Source organism: Eurypyga helias, unplaced genomic scaffold, assembly GCF_000690775.1.
Source record: "Eurypyga helias isolate BGI_N326 unplaced genomic scaffold, ASM69077v1 scaffold7306, whole genome shotgun sequence".
In the NCBI taxonomy this organism is placed as follows: Eukaryota; Metazoa; Chordata; class Aves; order Eurypygiformes; family Eurypygidae; genus Eurypyga; species Eurypyga helias.
Window position 1 is genome coordinate 1 of NW_010258475.1, and position 21,978 is coordinate 21,978.

The window sequence follows — 21,978 nt, forward strand, 5'->3', positions numbered from 1 at the left end:
GGGGTGAAGCAGGGCCCTCCTAGGCCCCTCCGCAGCCCCGGCACCCGGAGCTTTTAAATTAACCTTTCCCTTGCAACCAAATACCCAGCGGGGAATCGCGATCATACGTCAGCCGTCGCGACAGTGAGGTGCCTCGAGGAAAACGAGGGCACTGCGGTTGTGTGCAAATCCTTTGTGTAATTCTTTCCCAAGAGAAGTGTGTTTTTTGGCAAGAGGCGCCGTTAATAAATAATCCCTCGTTTGATTTCCTACCGACCGGTTTTCCAGCACCGTGAACACAAGCGGGAAGAAAACCCGCGGGTCTCGACTTAAATCTCGTTTCAGTCCACTCGTGCAAGGAGGGTGCTTCAGCGCTTTCGGTCGCGCAGGGTCTGGTCTTCCCAGCGCAGCACCTGCGAGGACTTAGGGACGCGTTTTACCCTGCTCACGGTGTCACCTCCGACGAGTTTTAGGATAAATTTGCTGCTGCAGGTTCGTTCAGTAACAAGTCGTCACCCTCGCTTCTTATCCTAGTCCTTCTCCTAGTTATTTCATTTTTAAACCGCAGCCAGCGTCTCGAGGAAACACAAGTTTATTTGGAAAACTTTCTGCAGCCGTACTTCCACCCCGCTGTCGCAGAAACCCAGTTCTTTGTTGAACTGGTAGCTGCGGGAGAGCACGCTCTCGGGAGGATGAGGTTGGCCTCCCGAGTGATGTCATTTGTGCCGGAGCGACGGGGATGACTTTGTGATTGAATAAATCCTGCTGGACGTGTCGGGCTTCGTGATTTCGTGTGCGCGCTGGAGAAACTTCGTCTGATTCAGCAGCCGGCTGAGAAAATTCTGCGTTCGGTGCTCCGTAGGCACTAAGGGAATATAGTGATGGTAGTTGTTTTTTTCCTTTCAGCGTGTGTATTTCTGGTCAGGTCTTTCTCCACCTAAAGAATTTGAGTCTGTTACCCATTCGCTGAAGTGAATACGTAAAGCAGTGGAGAAGGATGTTGCTGAAGCAGGTTACTGATACTGGTGGCAGAGACAGTGGGCTCTCCCAGCCAGCAGCAGTCTGGACAGTGAAGGGTACAGGGAGAGCCTAGAGGTGGATCTGGTGTCCTGTAAAGCCAGTCCAGAGGGTCTGAAAACTCTGAGCGGGGAGGGAAAAAAAGCAGTGACAACAGCAAGCAAGCAGCAGTGAATTCAGCGATGGATAATTTTTAGTAGGGGAAGGTCTGGATCAAAAGCAAGTAAGAATCAGAACAGAGGGTAAGATCTGCAGTCTATACAGCCTCTATGCTTTCTATAAAAGAAAGGCTATTTATCTTTTAAATTATACCTGTACTATGCAGCTGGCTGGAATTTCTGAGGTGAAGAAATGAGCGGTTGACCCTTTCCTGGGGGAGCTGCAGGTCGAGGTGGAGCAAGGAGATGGGGTGATAAATAGGCTGTAATTTACAGGCGTCGCTTCGGATATTTCCGATATTTTTCAACTATTTTAAGAAGCCATATTGGGTTCAAGCCCAACCAGCTTGGTAGTCTGGAGAGAGGAAGGATGCGTATTGCTGGAACAAGAATTAAGCAGAAATAGATAAATCTGACATAATGGATGACAAGGGAAAGATGATTGCTGAAAGATGCTGGCGTGCTCTCTGTTCCTTCATGCTTGGCGTATATTGTGCTGTGTTACTTGGCTTTTGAAGTGTAAAAAAAAGAAAAAAAACCCCTCATTTTGTGCCGAGATAAAAGAAAAGGCAAGTGCTTAAATTCTGTTCAGGATCAGCTCTGAGCTGCCGTTAAGCAGTGACCTTGCTTGCTGTTACCCCCCTGTCATCATGTGCATGTCCCAGTAGGATAACGACCGGGCTCAGCACCAAATAAATACCATTTAATAAGGTGGTATTTTTTGATCCTCCTTGCGCTTCACAGTGCAAACAGAGTCAGGCTTTTTCTGCTTGAGTGCAGCCTGGGATGCTATTTCTGCTAATAATGTTAAAAAAGATGTTGGGAATGTCCACGGAATATTGGTTTTTCTCCACGTGCAGAGTTACGGAACCCTGACGTTCTCTGGATATTTGCCTTCGTTTAAGTCTTACAGGTGTTTGTTTCAAGTCGTCCTCTCCTAGATAAGCTTTTACACCTACATTTGCTTCTGGGGGCTGTTCCCAGGCCGAGGGGCCCAGTAAGGATTTTTGTCACGGAGCAAAGTGTCTGTATTTCCCAGAAACGCAGCCATGCAGGAGCCTTGGCTTGTGTCCTCGCCTGCACTTGCTGAAACGCCTGGACGTCGGACAGAAACTTGTCTCGGTGTTTCCTCTCCAGTGCAGTACTTTTTCACCTCCGTTTGTCCATTCATCTTCATTCTTCTTCGGTTTTGGCCTCAACTTGTTGCCACCTGGCACGCAGAGATGGGGACAGGAGGAGGTTGGGGTGGTTGCCCAGAGCTTCCAGGGCTGAAACATTCTGTATCCTGTATATTGCTGGCTCCGCTCATCTTCAGCGAGGGAACAGGGAGGGGATTCACTGATTTATAAAGATGGGAGATGAGGTAATGTCCGTTCTGTGTATCTCTAAAGCTTGGTACTCACAGGATTTATGGAATTATTAAATACACCACTGAGAACATAGCTCCAACCTGACATGCTTGATTTATTTAACAGATGATCAGAACTTCTGCATAATTGCTTTAAGAACGGGTAGTTCACTGAAATACTACACCCAGCGGTTGAGTAACAGGTCGCTGTGTCGTGTCGTAGGCTGCAGCTGGGGCCCGCCGACTCCTCTACGGCTGTTCCTGTGTGGGATAAGGTGCTCCTGAAGATGAGTAAAGGTTTCCCAGTTTTCTGCACCTGTAACGGAGTGTATCACCCCACCCGTTTCAATTTTCAGCATTTTAAACGTTTTCAAACTGGGAAGTTAAGGAAATAATTTAAATAGGTATTCCCAGTGTGGTAGGCCATATCCCCGTTTTCCCATTTGATTTTGTGACTCATCTTGAAATCTGAACGGTAACAGTCTTTGAGCAGTTTTTCTGTTAATTGCAGGTCTTTATTTTGAACACGAATGGTAAAACGAGTTGGTCACACCACTCATCTCTCTTCTCCCTAAAAAAAAAGTTGCTTTCCAAATACTGATGTGGCTGCTGAGGCGCAGAGCTCCCAAAAAGGCGTTCTGCTGACTGCCGTCCAGAAGTGTTGTTTTTAACTTTGCCCAGAGAGATTCTTCCGATGGGTTGTATTCCTCAAAAGCTAAGCTTGCTATCCAAAATAGGCATAGCTTGGCCTCGGTCTTGCCTACGCCTGGAGCTGACCGGGACTGCTGTGTTCATCGGCTGCTGGTTTCCTGTTTTTAGTAATTTGATTTAAACAAGCGCTTAAAAAAAATGATGACGACTCTGACCCGTGGCTGATCTGGCTTCATCCACCCTATAGATCCCTTTTCCTTACTTGGGTGCGTTCTGTCTGGGTGTCTTCATGCCTCCCTGCGTTGTTGCTGTGATTATCCTCCCGTTGTGCTCGGGAATTACGTGTAGTTTACGTATTCCCCTTACTTAACTGTGTTTGAAGGTGAGGCCAAGTTTCCAGAGTCTGTGTAGAAAATGATGATATTGCATTATGGCAGTAATTTCACATATCGTTCGGCTGAGAGATTTTTACTGGAAGTTTTTAAGTCCCGTGCGGCGTTGCGGAGCGTGGATCGTGCTGGGAACGTGTGGAGCAGCTGAGCTGAATGCCTGGGTTATCGATGTATTGAGATACAACTGAACCCCGGCTTTTAAAGAGTTGCACTGATGGGTGCACTGTCGGGAAATGTGGTAGAAAACAGGTTTTTCTGCAAATGCAACGCGTCTGAGGCAAAACTTGATGTAAGATTCCGTTGAATTAGGCGACGGATCTGCCTCCCCTGCCAGTGGGCTCGGTAGCATCCTCAGTGCGCGACGAGTGAGAAGGTTTTTAGTTTCTTACGATGTCTGTAGTAAGGTGATGCAGCAAAGGTGAACCATGAAAGTGAAGCTATTTTTGGTCTTTAAAAAAAAGAAGCGCCCCAAAATGACCTACCAAGCGATACGTTGCTGACGTCTGTAGCGCAGCCAACCCAATTAAGGTGCCGTATATTGTTTCCAGCAGGATTCTGATTGTTTCTAATTTGGGAACCACGTTAGAGCGCGTGGAAGTAGGTGAAGCGATGTGTTTGGCTGTTCGGAGTGGATCTGGCATCCCGTTGCCGGCTGTAATTTCACTTCTCGCGCTCCGGCAAGCTCCCTGTCCTGTGCTGCCCAGCGAAGATGGTACCCACGTGCCGCCTCCCCCAGGTGATTTCTTTCTGTACGGTGGGGGTGGGTTTCCTTACAGAGAAAGATGCTTTGCTGCTATAGGGAGAGCAAAAAGTGCGTGTTTTTACTGGGTAAAATACTGCCTAAACCAGTGTTGAGGGCTGTGGGTTGGCTGTTTTTTCAAATTTCCTGACTCCCGCGTTATCCTTCACCGCATCCTGCTCTCCCTCGCCTTGCCTCCGTGGTGTTAAACTTCCAGCGGACAGACGTTATCGCAGGCCGGCCCTTTCCTGCCGCCGTTGCTCCTCGCCGCAGGCAGGACGCTCTGACAAACGGCGTACGATGGTATGTATGTGTGTATGTATTTAGTTTAAATCCTGTTGGACGGAAACGGTGTTGTATGAGCCTTTAAAAACAAAAAGGCACGGTTGCTCCCACTCTCCAAAGTAAACTTCCTCCTCTGCTAATCTTTCTTTACATCTGGCATGGAAAAAGCATACATTTTAACGTCTGGAAAGGGCAGCCCTTCATGCCTGCTTTCTTCTTCTTCTAGCCAGCACTGCTCTTCATTCATCCACTCTTGTCCTCAGTTTCTCATCCTCTGAGCTCACGGAGCGACCGCCTACTTCATCGTGGATGGGGAAAGGCAGCTGTGTGCTCGCCCTTCCCTTCAGCTCACCGGTCTGTTCTGATTCTGGTTGGGTTTGTTTTTTTCCTTCAGCTACAAGGAGACCCTCGGCTTTTGCCTAGAGTGGGCGATGCCTTCCTAGAGCTGGTAATTCCCGCCTCCTTTAACTTTAAATTGTTCACAACTGCGCTGAGCGTTTGTGAATGAGCGGGGAGGAAAATCAATATGTGAAAGGGCCGGGGGAGGGACAGCAGCTCTCCCAGCACCTTTTTCCTGGTCACACCACGGCCTGATTTCTAGTTTTCCTGTCTGAACTCCTCAGTGTTTACATTTAGAAATGGCTTGTTTTGGAACAAGTCGCTTTTAAGACTGTTTCCAGAAGATTTGTGTGTAATTTAATCCCATTCAGGTTTGCTGCTCTGTTCTGTTCAGCTCATTCTGGGAGGCTTCAGGTTGCTCTCTTCTCCCTATGCTTCTCCCAGTATTTTCTAGAAATTTGGGGTTTTTTCCAGTCAGCATTTGTGAAGCCTTTTGTACCTTTTCTGTTCCCTGTTCCTGCTCATTGAAAAGGTGCTGTTTTGTTAAAATAACCTGAATGATTCAAAAATCTAACCTCAGTTTCTCTGATGGATCTCATTAGTTATTTAAATGCTCTAGAAGTGGAATGCACCTACTTTGGAAATTAGGCTGAATAATATATTTAATATTTCTGATGTATATTCTCTTGGAGCTACTGTTTATTTCCAACACAACTTCATTTACTATTCCAGAGCATCTGCTTAATTACAGAGTGAATTTGTCATTAAAGAACCAAAACCAAAAGGTTTCTCAAAATGTGACAGGACGACATAACTTTTCAACCACTTAAATTCGAGTGGAGGCAGGAAAGAATTAACATTTTACATACTTCCATCTAGTGTGCGTGAGGGAAATTGCATCCACGGCCCAAATCCCAGCCGTTCTCCGGGTGGTTCTGGTTGGGAAAGGATCATCTCATCCCTCGGTCTTTGTTGAGCGGTTAGTGCCCATAAACCGTGCAGCATCCTGGGGCTGGCAGGTTTGAGCTCTGAGGCTTTGTGTGGCGACGGCTCGGCCACATCCGTAAAACAGCGACGCGTGCAGTTTTAAGGAAAATCGCCTTTTGGTGTTCACGCTCTCCTTCGGTGTGTTCTGCCCTACTTACTCGCCCCTCCGTGCTAGAATTTCAGCTGCTTGAGGGACGAGTTATTGCTATTGAAATAAAATCGAAGTGGATGTTCAGTTATTTAAGAGCCAATTATATCTGATTTTATTCTCATGATTTCCAACCAAAGTGCATAAAATGCAGTCTGTCGAGGAAAGTTGGTTCCAAAAATGTTTTGTGTTTATGATCTGTGCTCGGCACGGCTTGACTTGCCACATAAAACCCATTACAGTCTCAGGGCAGTGGGTTCGGCCGTTAGAAGTTACTCTGTGTGGCAGGTTTGGTGTTTTCCATGTATGAAGCTTCAACAGTGGCTGCTGCTTGGAGGACGCGTTCAACGAGGAGAAGGTAATTTCTGTTTGCAGTGCTTTTGGAGAACATAACTTATTTACTAGCCTTCGGTGACATTCCAAGGTAGGAACATGGGGTCTTGTGGGACTGACGCTTCTCAGACCCTGAGCTGTGCTGTCTTGAGGGATCGGGGTTTGGAGTAGTTGAGTTTCCAGCATCGGAGCTCGCTAATTGCTGCGAGTTTGCCTGCTCACGGGGGATGCTCAGGCCAAGAGGCTTTGAGAAATGCTGCCCAAGGACCCCGAGTGGTTCGGGCAGGACAGCGAGACGTCGTTTGCTGGGGAGCTGAGTTCACTCTTAACGATGTGCTGACGCGCCCAAAAGCTAATGATGCCAGCAAGCACCCTCCGGAGCCTCCCAGCCCTGAGTTGTGTTAGCAGCAAAGACAGCAAGTGGGGAATGAACGGGTTCTTTTCGTCACCTGTGGCAACGAAAACGGGTCTCTTGGTTATGGCGTTTCATGCTAGGGGACTCGGCGATGCCAGCCCGAGTTTCATCTTACCAGGACACCACCGTACGTTGTGTCTTCAGCGGGCTGGGCGCGTGCTGGCTGACTCGATTTTGATGTTCAGGGTCTGGTTTGCTTTATTTGTTATTAAAAAATAAATCGTACTGATGGAGGTATGATTTTATTTCTAACTAGACAAGCCTGCGCTAGCCAGCTCTCGGGTTTGCGGCGTCTGTCTCCGACAAGATCGCAGATACGGAGGAAATTATTTATTTTAGTTCCCAGCGCTCAGATAGAACTCGGGTTTTGTGCAGATGGCACTGATCGGGTAACACGTCGCTCAGATAAATTTGTGTAAGGCACTGTATGTTTGTACCAGAGTCCAAACCATCGGTACGTGAGTAATATTGAGATTTATACCGCTGTCCTACTAGCCTGGGGGTGGTTTCCAGCGGATGGAATCGGTTGCCCCGTGTAGAGGTCGGCGGGGTTGGTGTCCCCTGGTTTCGCTGCCCGGTGCGTCCTGGTGGGGTGCTTCCCGCTGCCCCGCCTGGCACCCCGAAGAGCTGTTGGGCATTGGCTGGTGGATACCAAAGAACGCTTTGGGGTTTTGGGATGGGAAAACATTCGGAGCGCTGCCGAGCAGGAGCGTGCTCGGCTTTTTGGAGATGGTACAAGTGCCTGGGGGAGGGTGGTACCTGCTCCTCCTTAAAGGCTTTTATAAAACCTTTAGTAGAGCGCGATAAAGGAAATTCTGTTAGCTGCGCTAGTTCTAAATGAATGTTTACTAAACAACATTAATGGATTTAAAATGTTTTTAGGAATAGTTATTAGTCCCTCAGCCTCGTATGGTGAAGGGAGTTCTGTCTCGATGGGGGGCTGCCATTTTAATGCTTCCTGGCAGGAGGCCTATTTTCATCATGCAAATTAGGTTGGAAAAAGTAGGCTAAGCCATTAAAAAGTAGGAGGGATGGTGAAATTTTAAATTTTTAAGGTGACCGTTTTTCTAATTGTTAACATTTTTGTTATCGTCGTTTACTTAAGTCACTTCGTTTTCCTTAATTCTTGCGTTCTCGTCCCTTGACGCTGACGACCTCAATGCCCATTGCTCTTCATCCACCGGTCTAAGTGGAAGCTGTAGTCCGGTGGCTGTTTTATTCCCAGCGAGGTGCTTGGAAGTACCGCCACGTGGTATGTTTTGCTGTTTAATTAGAAATGCAGATACCGACGTTTTTGTTGCGCCGTGGTTAATTTTTTCTATTCTGTTAACATTAATGAGGACTGAAGGTTAAACTTGGCTTATGTAAACTCTGGGTATTTGCAGGATGCTTGTTGGCAAGGGAATAATTCTGGCAGTGAGAGAGGGGCATGCGTGCGCATGGGCAAGGATCGGAGCCAGGGCCCAGAAGACTGGATCTCCGGTGGGAAGACGCTGGGGTTTTCACCAGGATCATCTCCTCAGGGGCTCCACCTTCCCCATCAGTTTCTGGCCGGGGTCACGAGCCACTCGCCAGTGGAGGAACACACGAGGTCCCACTGGGGATGTGGGGAAGAGCCGCCCGCCACCCCTCCTGGCTGGACATGGGTTCAGCATCCTGCAGGAACACCGCAGCCCATCCTTCGCATCCCGCTCCTCCCGGCAACGCGTACGTCAGCCCAATAACTGTCTTGGTGCCTGCCGGCTCGCAAGCTTCATTTAATCCTATTAATTTTTAATAGAAAATTAATATTAAGCTAGCATACTTCCAACGTGACTTGGCCTGTGTGCAGAAAGACCCCCGATTTGCGCCGGCGTCGGAGAAGAGTGTCAGATCCCGCAGGAGCGAGACCCGCCAGGCCGAGCCAGCAGCTGGAGCAGCGTGGAACTTGGAGCCGGAGGACGCGTCTCTTCAGGGCCGTCACCTTCAGCAAATACAGTAGTAGGGTCCCCGTTGCGCCTCGGCGATCCCCGGTGTCCGTGGGAGTTCAAACGTCTGTCTCTAAAAGTCGCGCCAGGGCGCTGTTCGTACGCCGTGCTGCTTGGAGAAACTGAGGGCAGCTGGGGATTTCCAGCTCAGAGAGTGTGAGAAGTTTAGCGTGTGTTGGTTAGCGGAGCCAACCTGACCGCTCTCTGGTGGGAAATGCCGAGAGCTCAGCACTAATTTTAGAAGGACTTCAATAAACATTAGTTTAAGGTTTCTATTGGGGAGAAAAGCGCGTTTTTAATCGCCGTTTTCACTAGGAGCTAATAAAGGAGAGTTGTGTTGGAGAGGGAGGGTTTGTACCCAGCCACCCCATGTGGCTTTGCTGCAGTTGATGCTCTGTAGCCTCCAAAACAGCAAACTTGAAACAGGAAGGTCTGCTCTGTGAGTTGATGGTATCTCTCTCGTTAAGACAGATTCTGGGAAAGTAAGCTGCATTCCTTAGCTCATGCAAACCTTTTAAATTGTTTTTTTTTCTCACAACCTTAGCCCGATCTTATCATGTGAGTAATTGTTGCATCACATTTGCTTTATTTTCTCTACTGGGAAGTCAGATAATTGCCTTATACTTTTTAATGGGAAGCGTTTGGGAAGCCTCTTACCTCTGAGACGTAGACGAGTGGCGCAGCGACTACTGCAACGCTTGCATTTCTCCTGGCTCTTCCGGAGCTCGGCAGGCAGGGATGGCTGGCACCTTCCCTTGGATTGAGTAGCAGCCATGAAGTTACTCGGTGTTTTATCATAAAAATAAAGCTACCAGCTCTGATGTGCCTCGTACTGAGGTATATCTCATCTGCGGGAATATTCAGCCAGACTTGCCTTATGAAGTGGTATTATAGGGTATTAATTATTCATAGTCAGTTTAATTCTTCTTTCTTGCATATTTAATTGTAATAGCATGCTGTATGTCACAGTGATTTCCCAGAAGAACTGTACACCCAAGGAAAGCCATTCAGGTAGATAGTCTTAAATACGCCCGTGCTAATCTTTGTTGTTTAATTTGGGAGCAGAATGGGATATTATCAGATGGTTCTTGCAGGGAAACAATTATGCAAAATCATGATGCCGCTTAAGCTTTTCAGCTGAATTCCTCAAGCTGGTTTGATTTTTCACTGATGACGTTTACGCCGTCCTGCTTATTTGATGAGGACAAAAATGCTTAATGGGAGGGAGGACGTGACTTTTGTTTTCCTCCCTGAAGAGGGGAACAAAGACTTTGGAAGTGCCAATCGATTCCTTCCAGACGATAAAGGAAGGGAATAAGGTTTTTATTGTGGTGTTTGGGTTTTTTTCCCAGCGATCGGAATAGCAATGCCAAATGCTGGTGTGATTAAAGTTGGGGGTTTTTAACAACTGGGATGGGCTCTTAGCGCTCGAAGTGAGAAAACATCGGAGGCACGGGCACTGCAAAGGCATTCGCAATTGTATTTCCTTGTTCTAGAGCCAGCTCGTGCTTGTGAAGCACTTGGTGAAACCCAGTCCCTCGTGTTTGGAGGGCAGGATTGTTGGCGGAGATTTACCGTAGGAGTTGAAACTTCTGAAAAATCTGTTTACAATGTGTCTGAACCGGAGGAGAGAGGACACAGTAGAGACTGTTATCTGTTTACTGCTCAGATAAGGAGGTGGAATAGATTGCTGGCCTGTTCCTGAACTCTGCTTAATGAATGGTTGCTAGGCAAATTGCATCTCAATCAGCTTAATCCTCAAGATGTCATTTACAGGTCTGCTCTTTGTGAGGGCCAGAACCGTGTGCTTTCAAACTGTACAGGCCAGAAATTGCTAGCAAAGCAGCTTAGAATAGCTGGTTCAAAAATTCAGCGTACATGTGTTGCTGAGCTGCCCAATTTGGAGCGCCTGTTGTCGTAGGGCCGTGGTTGCGTGCCCGCGTGCTAGATGAGACGTGCGGTGATGGGCGGGAGGCCGCAGCATCCATAGCACCGTTTTTGGATCGGCACAGCAGTACGTCCTAACCTCTCGGCACCGGGCTAACGTGAAAGAAAACGCTTCTAAATGGGGACCGCGCTGCGGATGTGATGAAAGGTATTTCTGCTTCTGGCTGAGTTTGCTCTGTGTGTGATTTTGGGGTGTGTACGGGATTAATTTGGGTGAAAATGGGAGGGGGTGTTAACTTGCACAGGGCAGGGAGCTGGGGCTGGCCTCGAACTGGGGCTGGTGTGAAGGCTTCAGCCCGCCGAACTTTCTCCGGCAGCACCAGGAGAGCCAGTTAATTGGATATGCTGGTATGTGCGTTGCCCACATACATTAGGCTCATGATTCAGTCCAAAGGAAAAAGTTTCCTAACATAGTTAAGCTTTAACAGTCTCTTTGTAAAGAAAGATAACAAGATACTTGTTTTTACTGGTTTCCCATGACGGCGATTAATCTTGTTGCAGGCAGAGCATTGTTCTTTGCCTGGCTACACCTTCCTTTCCTTTGAAATACAGCGTCGGTGAGTGCTGTGTGTCATGACACCGAGCACTGTAAATGCAGACTGGAAAAGACTGGACTTGTTGAATGCCAGAGACGTTTCAGAGCTGTTTATGGTCACCGTGTGCTGATAGGAAATGTCCTTGGAGCGGTTATTAAAAGCACAGGTGAACGCGTGGTCCGGGAACTTTGCGTCGCTTGGTGTGTGCCAGGGGTGTGTTACTCAAAAATACTGTTAACAGTTTTAGGAAAAGATTGTATTAAAACGTGGAGAGCCTCTCCAAATAAAGCGTAAGTAAAATGTTCCACCTTAGTCACCAGCAAAACGACGGTGGTGCTGCGCGGTAGATGGGAAGAGGGCTGTCGAACAGAAGATTCTGTGATCAGAGAGTGCTTTTCATGCAAATGAAGGTTTTATTACATGCTGCTGAATCAGGGGCTTGTGTAGCGAGAACAGCACAGAAGTGATAAGATCACTTTGTCATAGCTTGAAATTTTGCCCAGCGTGTCTTTCAGAGCGCTGAAACGGGCAAGAAACGCTCTTGTTAAGGGCAGAGCAGCAACGGATGCGCTATTTTGGGGACAGGGCTTTTTCTTGGTGGCGGGGTCTGTCTGCGCTGCTCTGCCACGTGTCCACAGCCCTGGTTTCAGGGCAAGGAGGAACCTCAAGGTGTAGGTGACCCTGCGTAGCAGCAGAGTAATAAAATCTCCTGTTACTGGTGGGATCCTGGTTCTGCTCTTGCCCGAACAGGCACGGAATCTCCTCATTGCTGCAAACTAGGAACCCTTAGGTTGGCTAGAGCAGAGTTTTCCATCCTTTTGGCTTGAGGTAGCCAGAGTTGCCTGTTCCCGAGTACACGGGGGCTCTGCACACGCCATGGGGCTGTGTTTTCCTGCATTGGGCCCTCATCCAGGACTGGCTCTGTTGGTTTTCCTTTTGTATTTGTTAGCGACTATCATCTTCCCGATGTCCTTTTGTGGTTAAACCGGTTTGGTTTAATGAGGAGTGTTGCTGCCAACACGGGAATGGATATGTGTAGTGGAATAGGCACCTAAATCTCCCCATGCAGCTGGGTGGTGTTCAGCAGCCTGACGTGACCTTGGTGGACGTTCTCCAGCCTGCTACTTTCCCTTTCTATTTATCCCTCACTGTGTAGCAGCTCTCCTTACAGAGGTGTCGGAGCCATTGGGAATCTGTCCTCTCTTCCCTTCCTCCAAGAGACATCATTGGGACAACACCCCAGCTCCTGAGATTGGTGCCTGAATATTCTGTTTTTGCACAATCGGGAGGCGCTCACTGAAGTAGCAAGGTGAGAGGCAGTTTTTAAGATTTAGGACTGACATTTTTAGACCCTTTTCAACCCTTAATTTTGAAGAGTCTGGCTGAGGAAGGTCAAAGCCTTCCTTCACACGGGATGTCCCCGTGTCTGTGTGTTGAGCACCCATCAGAGCGTATAGTGCAGGGCAGAAACGTGCCTAATGGCCATCAGATTGCGGCGTGAGCCCGTTGTATTTTGAATTCTCATCTGGAGGATCTAGGAACAAAATCTAACCCTGCACGCTCCAAGAGAGGTTCCTGGAGAGTTTCAGAGCTGCAGGATGGAACCTTTTTCCCTGGGTTTTTTTTTTCCCCCTCATGCAAATTACGGGAAGGATTATTCCATGTTTAAAATCTGGTTTATACTGGCTTCTGAATTTCATTTAAAATCAACATCTGGAGAGCTTTTTGATCTCCTGTGCCAGACTGTTGTCTGCCTCACTTGTTAAAATGACTTCTGCTTAATTTTTAGTGAAAGGCAAAGACCCAGATCATTTCAGCCCAGAGGCGATGGAAGTGCTTCACCTTCCGAGTTAGAAATCTCCACGAGCACACGGCCTATCCATCAGCTATTGAAAATCCTCTCTCTTAGGGAGCGTGGCAGCTACAGGTACCTGTTTCTTCTGTGCTGCTATTTGGGATCTGCAAAGCCTCGTTCTCCCGGCGCTGAGCATATAGCGGATGCTCCGAGGAGGGAGAACTACGGCCTTGTCCCTTCGCAGCTTGCAGTACAAAGCCCTTCTCCGGAAGGTCGCCGTGGTTTGCTGGTGTCCCGCAGTTGGATTGGCGGAGCGGTGTCACGCAGGGAGTAATAGGTCATTCATTCAAATAGCCATTACATTTGGAGTATGTTTTCCTGGTTTGACAGGAGCTTGCTCCTCTGCTCTTCACTGGAGATTGAAAATGTGTGCCCGTGGTGAGAGCGCTGGGTATGCGTTTCCTCTGCCTTTCTGGCTTTGAAAGGGGTCCCTGTTGCTCCTTGGCAGACCCCGAAGCAGCGAGCTGTGGAAGCAGCGTATTCAGAGCGAAAGTGACTTTACCCCTTTGTTTTCTCTCTTTATTTGTGTCTGTATGGGATCAGCTGGGCCCGCATTATGTGTGAAGTAGTTAAATTTTGTTCTGCATCTGTCGGATGTGATTTCTCCCCCTCCCCTCCGGTCGCTTTGATCAAATCAAATAAAAACGCAGCGCTTTCATTTCCAGTTCTGTAGTTTCAAAGACGATCTCTTGACATGCTCTAGCAGTCTGGACCCCAGTCCTTTCTTTTTCTTAGTCCAAAGGCGCACGGTGTCTTGCGCCTTTCTCCGTATCAGCAGTTGCGATCTGCATTGGCTTTTATCTGCATCCAAAGACAAATGGAAGAGAGCAAGCCGCTGCAGCAACGGGAAACACGTGCAGGGTAGGCTGCCTTTGTGCCAGGACCCCGCGCGTATGTAATCCTTGCGTTCGCACGGAGCACGGACCGCTTCCTGGGTTGGAAACCTGTAGCCTGTACGCCCAAAAACGTGCAATCGGATTTTAGGCTTTGAAGGGTGGTTGATTCCCGCCGGTGGTTGATACCGACATAAAATTTTCTGTTGTGTCAAGCCTTTCCTTCCAAAGGCCTTTTCTTTTTTTCCTCTGGCATCTCTCAACTATACAAAGCAACACTCAGTTTGAGAAATTAGCATTCAAACATTCCATAAGCCCTTTATTTTTGTCTGCGTTGGGAGCAGCTGAACACGCATCCAGGCCGAGAGACTCCCGGCGAGCGTGCCAGCGCCGCTCGGCATGGGGAACGGTGAGAAGGCTCCCGGCCGCGCAGGCATGGGAGAGTTTGGAACTTTGTCCTGTGTCCTGAAAAGGCCTTCCTGACCTCAGTCCTGGCAAAGCACATCTGCAAATCTGCTCTACAGCATCCCGGGGGAGAGGATCCAGGCTAAGCCACGCTAAATCGTACCCAGTTTCTCAGCAAGATGAGCGCTCCGGTCGCCTTCAGCCTGATCAGAATCCAAACCGTGTCCGATGGCACTCGAAATGTTGCGGTACGTGTTACCTTTTTCAGAGTAATAGCTCTTAAAGCAACGTGTGTTTCGCTCTGCATTAAGGAGTCGGACTCGGCTATTCAAAGCAAGTTGATAAATTGCTTTTCATTAAGTGTCTGAGCGCCAAGGGGTTCAGTATGTGTTCCGAGGAAAAAATACATCAATTACAGCTGCTGTAGAGCATTTATCAGTCACATAGTTATAAACGCTACTAATGCAGTTAATTGAAGGTAGAAAAATTTACCTTTTGAATTTGTTGACTGTAGCAATTCTGTGGTTGGGAAGACAAATTGCCTGGAAATGAAAATCAGGGGATGCTTTGGGGATCGTGTCTCGACCAGACTCCCGCCCGGTGTTCGGAGGGGGTGTGCTGCCTCCAGCACGGTGGAGGCCAGGGCTGCTAGAGCCCGGGTTACGGGGAATGGGATGTTCACGCAGGCGGCTCGGCGCCGGCTTTGCCGTTGAGGTACAGTCGTACGGGCTGCAGCAGCGTATCTGTTCACTTCTCGCCCACACAGCCAGGTTGTGTTTACCACGCGGAGGGATGTCTCGCTGTCTGTAGCACAGTTACAGCTGCCTCTGTGTCCTGTCCCTACAATTTATTTATTGCTCTGTGTGCGGGGTTTATTTTTTTTAACAGAAAAAGGCAAGCGCAGAGGAGGACGGACGCACCAAAGCAAACAGAAATCTGCTCCCCTGTAGTCAGTTAAACTTAGCCTGGAAAGAAATATTTTGTGACTGTAAACTTGGGGTAAAGGCGGCGTGTTGGCGGCTGCTAAAGGCATCAGGTGAGGTCGCGCTGGGGTGTTTTATCAGGCCTGCAGACAAAAATCTCTGAGGCATGCGGTGTGCAGAGGTTTTGGAAACATCTTGCACACTCGTGTCGCTTTCCCCGTGGCTGTTGGGCACTGCCAGCCGTGCAGCTGGCCCCTTGTCACGCATCTCGGGAAAGCACTGAGAATAGCAGAGGCTCTTTACCTCCTGGTGAATGTATTTCTTGTCCTTTTTTCTGTTGAGTTGCTGTGAGATGGCCTTGGAGTTTCTTGGAAGACTGACAAGGACACTGGGTCTGTGTCAGGACAAGCCAGCGGGACGCCAGCACCTCGTTCTGAAAGGTGACGGGGAAAAATGCCGCCCCAGGGTCTGGTCCAGCTCTTTGATGGCTTGTACCTTCTGCTGGTGTTTGGTACTTGTGTTGCATCATCTGCTTGAGGTTCTGGGAATACTTTTCATCTTTACAGTCGGCTGTGCAGCTGCAGAGAAGGTCTTATCTTGCCCATACAAATGGTAAAATGTGTATCTAAGGACTGATGTGTTCGTGGTCCGTCAGGAAGCTCTGGCACCGTCAGCAGAGCCCCCCAGTTGCCCTGTCCTTCTCCACTCGCTTTATAAACGAGTTGTTAAAATCCCGCCATAGGTGGGACCTTAATTCAGTATCCAAAGAGCTAAACACTGAACCCAGCAGCTGTCAGTGTAATCGTACAGGGCAGAACGGTGCACACGCAGGAGCCACGCAAAGCGAAACGCACCCCCTCCCCAAGCCTGTGTTTCCACGCCGCCGGCACACCTGGGCTGCGAGGGAGTCACTTTTTCTTAATATGCCCGTTCATTTCTTTGTTCTGTACAAAGACTAATGCATTCTGCCTCATCTTGTTTGCAAACATTTCTCCTTTTCAAGCGAGTCTGTTTTTAAAACGGGACTCGAAGCGTATTTTTCAATATCTAACAAATGACTGGTTTGTTGTTTGTGTGTTGCACAGAGGTGAAATTTGTTCAAAGTTAGCTCTGAAAAAAACCGCTTTGCGAAATAATCAGCTTGTAAGGAATAGGGGAAGACAGCTCCTTTCCTACCCGGGGAACTGTCGTCATCTGTAACTTCTAACGATATTCTAGAAGGAAAAACTGTCACCCTTCTGTCATGTGCAGCCACAAGGATTTCTGTAAGTCGTGATTAAGACTTTAATTCTGGGCTTTTGTGGAGTCAGTGCGGAATGAGAGGAGATAATGATAATGGTGATCTGCGCGAAGCAGCCACTGGAGAGGGAACTATTTCATCTTCCCTCTCCGCTGAGGCAGCTGTAAGCTTTGCGTTCAGGTCTGGGAAGGCAAGAAAGTGGAGAGGGAGGAATTCTGAGTGACATGAGGAAGCTCACAGCTCTTGCCTGTCCTTTGTGGCAGAGTACACCCTGGAATTACCACCCCGTGCTTCGCCCAGACGTGGAATGTGTAGGAAAGCTGCACGTCACAGGGCACGTTCTTGCTGGTGATGCTGGGCTTGTAACTGTAGACTCTCCGCTGTGGGAAAGGGGTCGGTGTGTATTTTGGTTTCTTATCGCTTGAAGGCAGAAGGAAGTTGCGTAAGAGGATGGAGAAAGTCTGTTGGTGGGAATTTGTGGTGCCTCCACTGGGGTATGTGTTAGCAGCATCCTGCAGTTTGGCCAGCGCTGGGCTGTGGTGAGCTTGCTTTGGATGGAAATCATCTCAGCTAACCGTAATGCCATCACATTCCCATGAAAACATGCGCTCTTCTAAGTCTGTTCTGGATTTTATAGTACTGCTAGGATATCATGGATGCTGCTGGAGCATGTAGGAAGGTGAGTTTAGTTTGCCCCGAAGATAATGGATGCTTTGGAGGAAAGAGCTATCTCCTGTGAGTGTTGGTGACGGGCAGGGAGTCAGGTTTGCATTTGGAAAATACAAATGTCAGCCTAATATCCAGGGCGTGTTATGGTTTTGATGACAGCGCTGTATTTACCTGGCCTCTGCTCTGAACTGCAGCAGCTCAGCTGTAGCATCCTCTGCTCCCTCTCCTAAATGACCCTGCTGATTCATGCGCTGTGAAACATAACTAAGATACATCCCAGACTGTTTCTTGGTCCCCGTTTCCCACCGGTACAGCATTACAAACTTGGATTTGGAAGTTACCATATAAAAGGAGAAGGAAAATTAAAGGTCAGAGTGCTTTAGTGTAGTGAAAATTTGGAGGAGGCAGATACAAAGCTATTCAAATCGCTTTTGACTTCAGGCAGGTCGATTTTCCTATTTCTCACAGATGTTCCCATGGTAAAAGCAGTATCTCATCTGTCTCATAACTGACCACTAGCATATGTGTTTCAAGCACAGCCAGAAATACTCCTTTGAAGCTTTGGCCAGGCCCTACAATTGTCCCAACTTGTCTTTTCTACATCTTTCCTTCGCCTTAGAAGCGGCCTGCAACACCTGGCGAGACCTACTTACGCCCGTGTTGTCTGTCAGCTCCTACCACGTTGCAGAATACGGAGTTAAATCTAAAAATAGGTTTAAAAAGGAGGTGAGGGCTTTGAGCAAAGTAAAATAAGCCACTGATTTGGGTCGTGAAAGGGAATTGATGTCACTGGTTCTCTGTTGCAGCTTCCTTGAGCTACCGAGTTCTGTTCCGAGCCGTGAAGATGCGGAGGAGCGGTGGTGAGGGACAGGAAAGGGGGGGTCTGCTTTCAGGTCTCCCCGGGAGACTGCCCAGACCACGACCTTGTAAGCCTGACGCGAGAAGTCAAGGCGGTATCGCGTGCTCCGCAGTTTCATTTATCTTCACGGTCGTCTTCAGTGCTCGAAACCCATCACCCACCGCTGTCCTTTTCACAAGGAGTGAACGCGGCGTCCAGTGGTCAAATGCTTCGTCCAAAATTACGTCAGGAACCGGTGGTGAGCCAGGTACTTCCCTCCATCTCTAACCCATAATCAGGAGACCGGTCTTCTAACATAAATCTGGTCCAAAAAAATCTTAAGCCTTTCTGAAAGGAGTTGTGTGCAATTTTTGCCTGTTTCAGAGTGGTTATGTGGCTTCGGTAATGTTCGTTAAGTGCTTTGATATGCTTTGGCGAAGGGCAGAGTGTTAATAATTAAAATTGGAAGGAAGTTCTGAAGTAGTATGGGGGATGACGACCGCTTTCTGCTCTGTTAGTTAACAAAAATGCACAATCGAAATGGACGAATCAGCAGGATTACGCCTCCCTTCCCCCAGCCACCTGCATGGGCTGAGCGCAGAAAGCAGCTAATTGTCTGCTCCGCCGCGGAGCTGAAAGAAGCCGGTCCTGCAGCAGGCAAGGCTGTTGAACTGCGTGAAGGTGGCAAATTATCGGCACTGAAAACCTTTTTGAGTTGGTCTATTTACGTGGTGAAAAAGTACATTATTAGCGCGGGTGTTGACAGCGGTCGGGTTTGACGAAACCGGCGTCTCGTGACATCAAGCTCAGGTTTCGGTCCATGTAATTAAGAGGTCAGTAGAACTGAAACTTGGTTTTGAAACTCTCCGCCTTGGCGGTGTGTGGGTACTGTGGAAGGGTGTGTTTGGTGAGGACGGGCCCTCGTAATGGCTTTCTCTTGGCCCGGCTAACGAGCTGTTTGCGGAATTGCCCTCTGATTCCCCGTGTTTGTCCATTTTACTGCTAAGCAGCTTCATTTGCAGAGTGCAGGCAGGAGCAGGCTCCTTGCCAGCAACAGCTTCATTCAGATTAGGGCTTTAGTTCAATTATGTCCAATTAACTTTTATTGCAGATAGCAGTGATAATTACTTGCAAGTCAATTTTTTGGCTGCGGTTATCCCAAGGCTAAAGTCTGAGCTTGATGGTTTTTAATAACTGGAGTGACGTATAGCTTTTCCTCTTTTTTTTTTTTTTTCCTTCTTTAGGCCTCAATTAGATGAAAGGTCAGAAGCTGTGTAAAAATCCATCTCACAATTAAAGCCAACTGTTCTACTCTTCGGCAGATGCCTAGTACTGTGTTTTAAAATAATCTCTTGGGACCGACCTAAAAAAAGGCTTTTTAAACTCTGAGACCGTAACCTTGAGCTTGCCGCTGCTTTATCCAGAGGGTGAATTCGATGGAGCTGGCATCACGTGTGGCGGTACCTGCTGGCCTGGAGCTGAGAGCCGCCGCCTTGGCTTTCATTGCTGCGCTACATCCGGGTCAAAATTGCTAACCTGGAAGCCTTTAGTGGCAGCGTGAGGAGTGTGGCATCAACAGTATTCCGTTTCAGTGCCGTTACCCCAAAGCTTCTTCGTTTTCCCCTTGTTGAGCGTTGCCGAGCTGGGCTGCAGCAGGTGTCCCCTCTCCCAAAGCACCCCACGTACGTTTACATTCCCGCTGCCTTCCCTCCAAACTGTTTAATTTCGTTGCCTGAGTGACGTTATAAATGGAGGTCAGCCTAAAAGGTGAAACGGTTTACAAGCAAAATCATAGTTAATTAAACTGCAAGAAGCAGAAATTGATTTGGAGCGGGAGGGTTGCCGGGCTCGACGACCGGTCCGCCTGACTGCAGAAAGCCGAAGGGTCCTGTGCTGGCAGATGCTGACGGTGCACTCCACTCGTTACAAAAGGCCATTTTTCCATTGTTCGCTCTTCCTATTTATTTATCCCCGAGTACACCCGATGCTGGTGTGATTTATGGCTGTTTCCAAAAGCTGCCTCTCTGCGCGTTACTTTGCCGTTCTCCGTTTGTAAAACATGTAGAGGATGTGATGCCGGCCGAGCGATGAATGCCGTGCTGGCTTGATAATTTTGTTCCAGGAAACGCTAGGATTTATCTCTGGCTCTTCAGCGGTCCTGGAAAAGGCCCATTCTGGTAAGTGCCCAAGAACAGAGGGCAGTTTCGGGCTGGAGCGCAGCAGGAAGCCTGCGGGATCAGTCTAGACGCTGTCAAGCCAGGCGCGGCTGACTGGAAGGAACCGTATCGAACGCCGAGGTTGGCGGAGGGTGGGAGGGAGGGGTTCAGCGTCTGCAGTTGACGCAAACAAATTTTTGAAACCCCTAGATTTTAGGTCGCGTTGGGAAAGGGAAAAAGAATGAGTCTCATTTGGTCTTGAGCAGCCTGCCGGGGGGTAAATGAGGCACTGAGTTTCCCTTGGAGCATGAAAATTGGCCCGGATTCAATTATGTTTCCTGGCAGGCTCTTACCAGACGTTTGTACCAAAGAAACTTCACAACCCCGGTTAGTTTTTTGGTTTCGTTCGCGGCGTTTATATACGCTGAACTTGGAATGTGCCGCGTGCGCTTGGGGGTTGCCGTAAATCCCGCCAGCCCTTCTGGAATTTCACGGGGCTACCTTGTGAATAACGAGGAGAAGCGAAGCGTATCAGCCAGCCACCAGCCCTTAACAACCCTCCCACGGCTTACGGGGGGGACCCCAGGGTGCTGGAAACTTGGAATCCTTTGGAGCTTTTCTTCTGTGTGGGGGGTAGATGCTCCTGCTTCCTCCCAGCCCCAGGCTTTGTGAACGAGCCTGCAAGTTCATAGTGGAATTTCAAACACGTGTGTTTACTTTCAGGAACCTAACTTTAAACTTCACCAGCTTGCTTTCGTCCAAACCAGCTCGGTTTCCCATATTTCACCATCCGGGGATGGTTTAGGGGGAGCGTTTCCTTTGTGTGCTTCCCTGTAAAGCCTCTTGGGAGCCTCAGAGACTGGCATATTTAAAAACTTGGCAACAACTCTGCGTATGCGGTCTGTTTATATAACGATAAAGCTGTGTTAGAGTATTAGAAATTTCCTAGTAGTACCGAGTTCCTTTGCACCTAGGTTTTACTCTAGCTCGTAAAATTACCCCCTGGCCTGAGGAGCGCTGGATCTGGCAGCGGCAATACTAAACTTTGAATATCAGCCAGAAAATAGTCTCTCTCTACAGTCCAGAAAGGCGCTATCATGGTAAGTTTTACTGGAACTGATTCTTAGCTCCACAGGGAGGGTGTCCTTGGGCAGCGAGTGGAGGGCAGGTCTTCTCGTTCTGCGGGGTGAGCCTTGGTGGTGACAGGGCTCACTCTGAAAACCAGCACAGGGGACACAGCTGCCTGGCCCAGAAAACACCCCGATGTGCAGGTGAGGCTGAAGATGCAGTCATCGTGGGGATGTGACAATTACCTCCAGCTCCCAAGCGCTGCCAATCCCTCTTAAGCTTAACATGCTTTGATTTTAATTATTAATACATCTTAAGAGGGGGAAAAAAAAATCGGTTCCTGTGTCTAAACCTGCTGTTCGACAGAGCATCCTGCAGTACGTGTGCTGCTAAGATTGTATCCCGCAGCCAGTTTTAAATTGCCATTTTTTGGAGCTGCCGTTCATTGCTGGGTGCCAAAGCCAACTGGTCAGCATGCCCTCCAGTTCACAGCTGACTGGTTTAGATGACAGGGTTACTGAGCCTGGTACAGTGATTCACTGTCCGTCCCAGTTCCACCAGTAAGACACCTCCCACCCTCAGCAGGGCTGGGGCAGCAGCCCCCCAGGGGAGCTTTGCTGGTGCCAACGCACCAAGTCTGCTAGTGAGAAGTCTTGACGTGCCAAGTCCAGTTCATCTCCTGCTCTGGACTAATTGGAAACGATAAAGGTGAGCGCAGGAGGGGACGATGGGCCTGGTTGCCTTTGTGTC